Here is an 11,337-nt window from a genome sequence, read left to right as displayed (position 1 = left end):
ACGGATCAGATCTACGAGATAAAGAATTCCTGAGTATTTGGTTCATTGCGTTCTCCGGTTGCCAGATTATTATAAAGTATCAGGAGACGTTACTGGGCCCGATTCCTGATGGATCCAGGTTGACGGCAGCATCTGACCTCACATCCTCCTATTTCCATGCTCTATCCACTCGGGCACAAGTGGTCCAGTAGTCGGGCCTAGTCTATTGGTTAGTAGTTGTCCTGTGAACTTTTCCTTAAGTATTTTGTTAACTAGCAATATAATTGGTTTCCTGTGTGACTTGTGCATTTAAAAAAATTAATTCTAAGAAAGGCTCCATAAGCTTGCCAAGACACTGCCAAAGGGATCCAGAGCACCATAGTCTCCTAGTTCCTTTGAACACATAATCTAGTACCTTGTTTTCTTCAAATTGTATTTTCAGAGTTATGGGGTATGTCAGATTCTCCCTATATCATCAGGTTACCACAAGATGGGATATGAGGTGATCCCCCCCAGAATAGATTGGGCTTATGGCCCTGTTTTGCAAATCGTCTGCCAAGAATCTGTAGACTTGTACATCTTCCAAATCAAGGGGCAAATGTCGCGCAGCTCAGAGTGGGCTAAATCCACAACACTTTTTAGCAAGGAAAACTGGTTTTAGAAATTAACAAGGGAAGACAAGTTCCCTAGCAGAGGTGCCACTAAAGCATGGCAAGTGGGGGGTTATGGGGCTAACCCTAAAAGGAATCTGGGGTCTTAATAGGTATTAACTATTGTTCTGCTTAGCAAACAGACTAACCCCACAAAGCAGTTATGACAAGAAGAAAGAAAAGAGCAAGTTAGTAAGGTACAGTTAAGGAAATTTAACCTGGGGAGGGAGGTTCACATTTTGACTTTCTGATGGGATACAGGAACGGGGGCTTACGATAATTTCTGCCAGAGACCCCCACCTAAGATAGGGCCATAATCAAAAGGCCCACTTGAGGCTGAGATGATCCTATCAGTGCTCCTCTCTGCTTGTCTCTGAACGTAACTAGGCTTTCTCTTGTTACCGTCCACCTGGTCACCCAGGACGTCAACAATAGCACAAGTTTTCCCTTCAAAATGGCAATTAATTGGACTGTGTAAAGGAATGAGGAAGGGGGCCGTTTGGACCAAGAAGGGCCAAGGGCATAAAAGGCCTCAGATCTGCAGGACCCGGAATAAGGGGCAGCTGACACTGAATAACAGACGAGGTGATCAAACGAATGAAAAGACATGTCAAAGAAAAGTAAAGCGCTACACTCGGATTCAGAAAAAGTTCTTGCACAGCTACCTGGCTCTGAGGTGCAGCGATAAACCCGCTCCAGGAGAGAGAAAAAATTCTGGTGACTGGGAGGAGGGCCTCATGGTGCGGGGACCAATTGGGGATTTAGAATTAAAGGATTAGCTCGGCCCCTTCCAGCCACTTAGGGCTCTGAGCAGCTGCTTCCTCCCATGGATGATGAGGGATTTAAAGTCCAGATTATGTCTGGTCTCTGCCAGTCATCTGGTTTATTGGAAACTTTAAGGAGGGTGGTGATTTCATTAGAGCAGTAGGAATAGAAGCCAAATGACAGGAGTTTGGCACACCCTACCAAATGGCATGATTGAGACTGGTCACTGACCTGCAAGGGAGTCGGGACTGCAGAAACTGTTCAGGACAAAGGGAAGCTCTAGAGGGGAATTCCACCAGTTTCATGCCCAGCTCTTGCACCGCAGGGGGGCCCCCAGAAAGAATCAGGGGGTGATTTAGGCAGAGCTGGAAGGCAACTACCTCGGAAGCCAACTAATTCAATCCCTTCCTTATGTGGGGGAGGAATCTGAGGGCTGTCTGTTATTGCGAAAGATTTTTAAGGAGAAAGGAAGAAAAAAGAGGAAAAGTTACTTGATAACTATTATATCTTTAAAAAGAATGGCAAGTTGTACATAATAAGATTTGAGTTTCACGTGCAATCACTTTTTTCTCTTATGGAAATGTTTGTTTTCTTTCACAAATTAAAAATTATATTTAAAAAAAAGATTTTTAAGGAGAAAAAAAATCTACCAATCACCACCTCAAAGAGATCCTTTGTGGAAAACACAAGATTATTGCCAATTTCGAAACTCCCAGATCAAAGAGAAAATTTTGCAAGAAATAAGAAAAAAACACTCAGATACATCGGAGTTACAATTAGAATTATACAGTATTTATCAGAAGCCACAATAAAAAACTGCAGATCCTGCAATCCTAAATGCCGACATTTAAAAGACCTAGGCCTGGGGCCAAAAATACCATATCCAGCAAAAATTATCTGTAATATTGAATGAAAAAAATTGGACATTGAATGAACTTGAAGATTTTCAGGACTTTGAACCAAACCCAAACCCAATAGAAAATTTAATATATAAGAGCCAAGGAACTTAACACAAACAAATTGTTTCTGTTTTTATGTGGCAATGTATACCATATGTTTAACATTGATATCAGCAATTGGGTAGCTCAAAAGAAAGATTGGGACAGAATTGAGTGTGATCTGACTCTAAAAAGTAAAACCACCTAGGAAAAGGTAAAAAAGTAATTATGTTCTACAAAAAAGTGCAGAGGAAAAAGAGACCCAGAGGCATCAGACGGGGAGGAGGAATAGTTTAAATAGGCATCACTATATAGCACGAAGGCACCCTCCAAAATCTATAAAGAAATTTGGGATGGGTGGACGGGGAAGCAAAGGGTGAGGGAAAAAGACAAGGGAGGGATCCAAGGATGGGGGGAGGTTAAGAAATGGCAAGGAATTTAAGTTAAGGAGCAGAATTAAAACAGAGTGTGTAGGGATAGGAAAGATTGTGTGTGTGTGTGTGTGTATCTACAACTGAATACATAAATATATCCTTTCTTAACTATAGCTTGCTTGGAAGTGGGAGGGGATGAAAGAGGAGGAAAAGAATAAAATTTAAAAGGGGCACAGAAGAGCAATTTACAAAAAAGAAAAGTTGGACACTCATGAATATAATTTCTTCTATTAATATATATACTTTCTTGAACAGGTAATCTATTGTTATGTTTTTTGAATCCTCCCTGATGTTCTGCTGGGCACATGACAATGTTCTCTTTTGTTTTGTATACCTTTTCTGTTTTTCTTTTAAAAAATAAAATAAATTTTAAAAATTAAAAAATAAACAGAAATTGTAAAACAAAAACATTTTTTAGGGGGAAATGGTTTGCCTAAGATCAGTGAGCTGTTGGTAGAGGATAGGTTTCTGGCCTCACTGTCCAGAACTCTTCTATTTGATAAAAGGAAACCAGAATTGGGAAAATACCCCCCCTCCACCAGATGGGGGAGGAAAGGGCAAGAAAAAAGATCACAATGCTATTAGAATTAGAAGGCCACAGGGGTTCAAATCCTGGCCCAAGTCACTTCTATGATCTTGGGCATGTCTAGGGCTCAGTTTCCTTATCTGTCAAACGAGGATATTGTACTAGATGACCCGTGGTTTTTCACCCCAAATCTGTGGGCCCTAAGAGAAAAAACTCCAACCAGATCTCCCTTCCCCCAGGTCAAAAGGAAAACCAACTGGATGCGTTGGTGCTTTACATAGAAAAGAGAGAGGTCCAGTGCCCAGAGCCCTAGATCAGGAGACCTAGAGCCTGGGTCAACCTGGCTGAGGGTAGAGAATATCTGACATGGTTATCTGTCATGAGACCAGATTGCAGGAGGTTATGCAGTGAGAGTATAAGTGACTATGTTCTAAAGACCAATGGCAAAGGAGAGGAAAGAGGTTAGACCAGGGGAAGCAAGCTAAGAGAAGTAGTTTTTGTTTATTTAGACTAGAGGAGACCTGAGTGTGTGTGTGTGGAAAAAATGTTTGTATAGAAAGATCAAAGGAATGAGAGTTAGGATTAAGATCCTAAATTCATGAATTGAGAGTGAAGGGAGAAGACAGAGATAAAATGGTGCAATGAACGGTCATAATTGCCAGATTTTCCCTACAAAATGACTAGAAAATACAACAAATTTGAGCAGGAAAAAAAGTTTCAATGAGTCATTTTTCCAGCCTAGAGCAGCTTAGGAAAAAAGAAAGGTCTGCAGCTACTGAAGTGAGGGCTGGTCAAGAGCACAGTAGGAATGGCATTGAGTGATTGTGGTAAAAGCAGGAGCAGAAGCAGTGGTACCAGTACCCAAGGATAGTAAGGGGACTAAACACATGTATCTAAGAGACCCCAAGGGACCCCTGTTCTAGTACTAGGCACAGGATTGGGTGCCATTTGGTAGCCCCATTCTGGGTCTCAATATCAGGACAGAGAGGAATGGTGGCAGTCTTGAGGAAACAGGGGACCTACCTGGAAAAGTGCAGTCTAGGAGGGCAAAAATGCCTCCTACCAGTTCACACCACTTTGGAGACATCAAAAACCTACAGGCCCCCACATTGGTTTATGAAAACAGAAGGGCATAATAGAAGTTCAGAGCAGTCATGTTCCCTTATCCAGAGGTGACCAAAGCCCAAATCTAACATAAAGCCTAACGTCAAGAAGTAGGTTGGAAAAATGAGAAGCAGGGGAAAAGACCTTGTCCATAACGTGCTACCATTGGGACAGAGAAGCTCAAGACACAAACTCAGAAGAACACAATGACTCAAAAGCATCTATAAGCAAAGCCTTAAGGGTGGTGGTGGTGGGGAATGAAGCTTGGAAACAAGCCCAACAAAAATTATGAGAAGATTTAATAAAAGTGATTTAAAAAAAAATTTTAAGGGTCAAAAAAAGATTTTAAAAAGTCAAATACAGGCAATAGAGGAAAACTGAGAAAAGAAATGAGAGAAATACAAGAAAATTATGAAAATAGAATTAGTAAATTGGCAAAAGGGGCACAAAAATACTGAATAACAACTGTTTAAAAATCAGAATCAGCCAAATGGTAAGAGAGATACATAATCTCACTGAAAAAAATTAACTCCTTAAAAATTAGATTTTGTCAAGTAGCAGCTAATGGCTCCATGAGACATCAAGAAACAATTAAAAAAAAAAAAAAACAAGTCAGAAGAATGAAAAAATAGAAGAAAATGTGAACTATCTCATAAAAAATCCAACCTGGAAAAAAAAACCTAGGAGAGATAAATTCAAAGCCATATCCCAAAAAGGAACCTACTCAGTGATTTATAAAGGAAAATTGTTCAAATATCCTAGAAGCAGAGAACAAAACAGAAATTGAAAGATCCACTGGTCACCTCTTGGAAGCGATCTCAAAATGAAAACTTCCAGGAATATAATACTCAAATTCCAGAGTTCTAAGGTCAAGGAGAAAATATTATAAGCAGCCAGAAAGAAAACATTAAAATATGGAACAGGCAATATTATACAAAATTAGCAGCTTTCATATTAAAAAAGTGGAGGGTTTGGAATATGATAGCCCAGAAAGACAAGGAGATAAGGTTAGAACCAAGAGTAATCTACCCAATAACCTAGTGTAAACTTTGGAGGGGGGGAGTGGGGAAGGGAGAGGGAGAGGGGGAAAAAGGAGGGATTTTTAAGAAAATGGAGGATTGTCAAGGATTCCTGATGAAACAGAAAAACACATACCAAATTAAAGTAAATTGAGCTGGAATAATTAAAGCCCAGCTAAGTAAAAAAAAAAAAAAAAAAAAAAAAAGGCAGGGGCAAAACAAAAACAGATATACTTGAAAGATGACATATATGTGGAAATATGTATAGAAGAATTGCACATGTTTACCTATACTGGATTACTTGCTGTCTAGAGGAGGGGGTGGAGAGAAAGGAAGAAGAAAAATTTGGAACACAAGGTTTTGCAAGGGTAAATGTTGAAAACTATCTTTGTATATATTTTGAAAATAAAAAGCTATTATTTAAAAAAAAAGATAATCAACCTACATTTTGTTTAAAGGCACTATAGACAATGAATTAATATAAATGCTGAACACATATGCATAAAATGGAATAGCATCCAAATTCTAGAAGGAAAAGTTAAATGAGTTACAGAAGAAAATAGTAAAACTTTACTAGTAGGGGACCTCAATTTACCACTTTGCAAACTAGATAAATCTTACCATAAAATAAAAAAAGCCATTAAGGAGACATATAGTCAAATGGTAAAAGAGGTACAAAATCTTACTAAAAAAGATAACTTCTTAAAAATTAGATTAATTTTGAAAATTAGATATAATAGCATTCTGGAGAAGGCTCTCTCTGTTGTGCATGGCATCTTCATAAAATTAGATTATGTGTAAGTGCATAAAAGCCTCATACAAATTCAGAACAACAGGAATACTAAATGCACCCTCTTCAGATCATAATGCAATAAAAATTCCATTCACTAAAAAGGCTTTCGAAACAAATTTAAAATGAATTGGAACTTGACCCTGGGCAAGTCACTTAACCCCAATTGCCTCAACAAAAAGCAAAAAATAAAATAAAATAAAATAATTGGAACGAAATAATTTAATCTTATAGAATGAGTGCGTCAAAAAACAAATCATAGTGGCAATAACTTCATTAAAGAGAATAAGAACAATAAGAACATTTGCACATTTGTGGGACGTAGACAAATAATACTTAAGGGAACATTTCTATCTTTAAGCACACCAACAGAAAAGAGAAACAACAGATAAAGAATTGAGTGGGCAATTTAAAACAACACTAGAAAAATAACAAATGAAAAATCCCTAATTAAACACCAAAATAGAAGCTCTCACAAAGGAGAAATTAATGAAAATGAAAGTACAATCACAATTGAACTAGTAAATAAAACTAGGAACTAGTTTAATGAAAAAAATAGATAAATATATGGTTAATTTGATTTTAAAAATAAAACCAAATTACCAGCATTGAAAATAAAAGGGTTAATATACACACAATGAAGAAAAAAGTAAATCATTAGGAGCTATTTTGCATGGTTATATTCCAATAAAACTGACAATGTAAATAACATGGATGAATACTTATAAAAATATAAATTGCCCAGATTAACAGGATAGGAATTAGAATACATAAATAACTCTATCTTAGAAAAAGAAATTGAACAAGCCAAAAATGTGCTGCCTAAGAAAAAATTCTCAGGATCAGGTAAATTTTCAAGTGAATTCTATCATTCAAAGAACAATTCCTATATATTTAAACTATTTTTAAAAATCCAAAGCAATCCCAATAGACTTTGGACAGAAAATGAACTAAGGAGACTGAATGTAAATCAACACATGCTATTATCCACTTCTTTTTTCTGTTTTTTAAAAAAATCTCTTCCATGGTTTTTCTCTTTTGTTCTGATTTTTCTCCCCCAACATGATTCACAAAACAATGTGTATTAAAAAACAAATAGACTTACTACAATAAAAAAAAAAAAAACAGGTAAAGAAGGAATCTTACCAAATTACTTCTATGATGCCAATATGGTTTTGAGAGAGCACAAACAGGAGAAAAAAAAAACTATAAGTGAATATTGATTTGAACTCTTTTAATTAAAAAAAAAACTAACAAGGACACTATAGTAATGCATCACAAAGATCATACACTATGAGCAGGTAGGTTTTATACTAAGAATCTAGGGTTGGTTCAGTATCAGGAAGACTATCAGCATAATTGACCATATTAGCGACAAAACCAATTTTAAAAATCATAATTATGTCAAAATAAGCAGAGAAGATTTTTTTGACAAAATGCAGTATCAATTTCTACAAAAACACTAACAAACCTAAGAATAGCTTTTAAAAAAAATAAGTGGTAGCTATATATACCTCAGAACTAGCATTTTCTATAGTAGGAATAAATAAGATAAGGAATGAAGCAAAGATGTCCATTATCACTATTACCATTGAATATTGTAATAGAAATACCAACTATAGAAATAAGAAAAACAGTATTGAAAGAATTAGAAGGGAAAAAAAGAAAGGAAATTATCACTTTTTGCTGATAATATGATGGTATATTTAGAGCATGCTAGAGTCAACTAAAAAACTAGTCCAAACAATTAACAGCTTTAGCAACATTGTAAGATATAAAAGAAATCTGCATAAATCTTCAGCATTTCTATATATTACCAAGAAAATCCAGCAGGAAAACATGAAGAAATTCCATTTAAAATAACTGCAGATGCTATAAAATACATAGGCGTCTACTTGCCAAGACAAACAGAGGGACACAATTAGAAAACACTTTTTCACACAAATAAAGATGTGATATCTGGCCTAGCTTTCTGGAGGTCCTCAGGATCAGCCCGAATCCTTGCTCTTAGTGGAGAAGTGATGAAGGCAGGACAGCCACCACGAGGCTGGTCAAAGACAGACTGTCTCTCTTCCAGTCCTTCTTAGCCCTTATATACCTTATTGTAATGACATCATTACAGCACACTGATTATGTGTGAACTAGAGAACCATTACATCACCATACTAAGAACTAAGTATATGAACTAGAGACCATCATCTCATCAATTCCACTGAGTTAACACTTTGTTTCAAGTATACTTCTCCAGAAGTATACTTGCCATCTACATAAAGACATCTAAAAAATGGAGATATAGTAATTGCTCATGCGTAAGCTGAGCCAATATTTTATTTTTAGTTTTTAAAATTTATTGTATTTTTGAAAGACAGAATAAGAAAAAAGAAAAACAGAAAAGGAATACAAAACAAAATAAAACAACACAAAAGAGAATATTGTCATGTGCCCAGCAGAACATCAGTGAGGATTCAAAATATATAACAACAAATGCCAGTTCAAGAAAAAAAAAAAATATATATATACATATATATATATAAAACTAGTAGAAATTATATTCATGATTTTTCTTTATATTCTGAGTATATTCTTTTCTTTACTTCCTTGCAAATCATTCTTTTGCTTTCTGCTATACACACATTCATTTTATTCCCCCATTCATCCCCACCCCCACTCTCAAGCAGGCTATAGTTAAGAAAGAATATATTTAGGTGAACATATGTAAATATATACATACACATATATACATACCTACACATACATACCTCATCCCCCTACACACACATCTTTCCCTCCCTGCTAACCCTTCTGCTTTAATACTGCTCCTAACTTGCCTTACTATTCCTTAACCTCCCCCTACCCAAGGATCCCTCCCTTGTCTTCTTTCCTCACCCTTTGCTTCCCCATCCACCTATCCCTTCCCCATATTATAAATTTTGGAGGGTGCTATACGCTTCATGGTATATAGGTAATGTTGCCTATTGAATTCATCCCCCATGTGAGTAGGTTTTCAGAACTATAAGCCCTCCCTCCCCTGTGCTTCTGTCTATTCTTTCTCTGCACCTCATTTATTTAACATAATTACTATTTTTACCTTAACTCTATCCCTGTGGAAGAAGTTCCTTTCAGCACAGCAGCTTTAACTATTCACTGTAGCCCTCATTTTCTCTACAAAATAGACCTTATCCTTTTCTTTTCTCCTCAGTGCCCCATCCAATTCTCATCCTGGAGTCACAGAGTATGAAGTGAAGACTTGTCTTGAACCAAGTCATCCCTCCCAATCGACTCCAGAAATAAAATCCTGCTGCTTGGAGCAACTGTCCACTCAGTAGTTGGTCTTAGTAGGTGGTTAGTAGCAAATGCACAATGTTTTAAGGGTTCTTCTGTCTGTATTGCTTTGCATTTGATTGAAAGGTTCCTGAACTGGGCCCAGCTGGAATTGAGGCCAGGTGGGCACCCATGTCCCTACCTATTTGCCATTAGTATTCTGTGGATAAAGATGAAATTGAATTGTAATTTTTCTGTTCTCTGGATATTTATTTATAAAGACTTGGCTTGTTCATAATGTTTATAGATCAAGAATTTTCAATTTCCCATTCTATAATCTTATATATAAGTATGTTATTATACTGTGGAGTTAAATGTCAAGTATTAAGAAAGAACTCCTTGAATGTGATCATTTGAAATCCAACATTGCTATAGTGTCCTGATATTAGTGAAGATGTATTGCCAGTGGTGCTGTGGCACTGGGCTAGGGTTTGTAGTGATATTTCCAAATAAAATTCCTATTAAAAGCATAACAAAATTAATCTGGAAGAACAAAAAAATCAAGAATATCAAGGGAATCGGTTAAAACAATGTGAAGGGAGGGAACCTTGAAGTGCCATATTTCACTTTATATTACAAAGCAGTAATCATCAAAATAATCTGTTAGTGGCTAAGAAATAAAGTGGTAGATCAGTGTAATTCATGAAGTACACAATATACAGAAATAAATGAGTACAGTAACCTAGTGTTTGAAAAACCCGAAGGTCCAAGCTACTAAGGCAAGAAATCATTATTTGAGAAAAAGTTCTGGGAAAACTGGAAAGGAGTCAGGAAGAAATTAGGCATAGACCAATAACTCATACTGTATATCAAGATAAACTCAAAATGGGTACATGATTTAGACATTTAAGAGCAATATCATAAGTAAATTAATGGAACATGGAGAAACTTACCTGTTAGAGCTATGAATAGGAGAAGAGTACATGACTAAACTAGAGAAAGAGAAGACCATGGGGTTAAAATAAATAATTTGGATTTACAAAATTTAAAAGGTTTTGCATAAACAAAACCAATGCCTTCAAATTTAGAAGGAAAGTGGGAAGCTGGAATATGAAGGGGGGATTTACAGCATTTATCTGATATGATAAAGGCTTCATTTTTCACACCAATCGGATTGGCTAATGTGACAGAAAAGGTAAAGGACAAATCCTGGAAGGGATGTGCAAATGTAGGAACACTAATGTACTATTGGTAGAGTTTAAAACTCTTCCATCTATTCTGGAAAATAGTTTGAAACTATGACCAAATGGCCGTTAAACTATTAATCTTTAACCCAGCAATACCACTACTAAGTCTGTATCCCAAGGAGATTAAAGAAAAGATAACAAGGATTTATTTGCACAAAAATATTTAGAGCCACTCTTTTTGGAAACTAAGGGGATGCTCATCAGATGGGGAATGGTTGAACAACTTGTAGTATTTGAATATGAAGAAATACTATTGTGCTGTAAGAAATGATAAGGGAGTGGTTTCAGAAAAACCTGGGAAGACTTAAAAGAACTGATGCAGAGTGAAGTGATCAGAACTGAAAGAACAATGTACAAAGTAATGACAATATTGTAAGGATGATCAACTGTGAAAGACTTAGCTAGCTAGCCTAATCAATGATCCACAATAATTCCAAGGGACTCATGATAAAAAAAAAATGCTATACACTTCCAGAGAGAGAACTGTAATATTTTTAAAATATAGCATTAATGATTCCATTTTGCCTTTGTGAAGTTAATTTTCAGCTCCATTTAAATCACTTGATTTAGGAAGTTTCACAAGAGTACTCCTCCTCCCCACTCACTATTGCTTGACTTAAAAAA

Source organism: Sarcophilus harrisii, chromosome X (assembly GCF_902635505.1).
Source record: "Sarcophilus harrisii chromosome X, mSarHar1.11, whole genome shotgun sequence".
Taxonomy (NCBI): Eukaryota; Metazoa; Chordata; class Mammalia; order Dasyuromorphia; family Dasyuridae; genus Sarcophilus; species Sarcophilus harrisii.
This window is presented reverse-complemented; position numbering follows the sequence as displayed.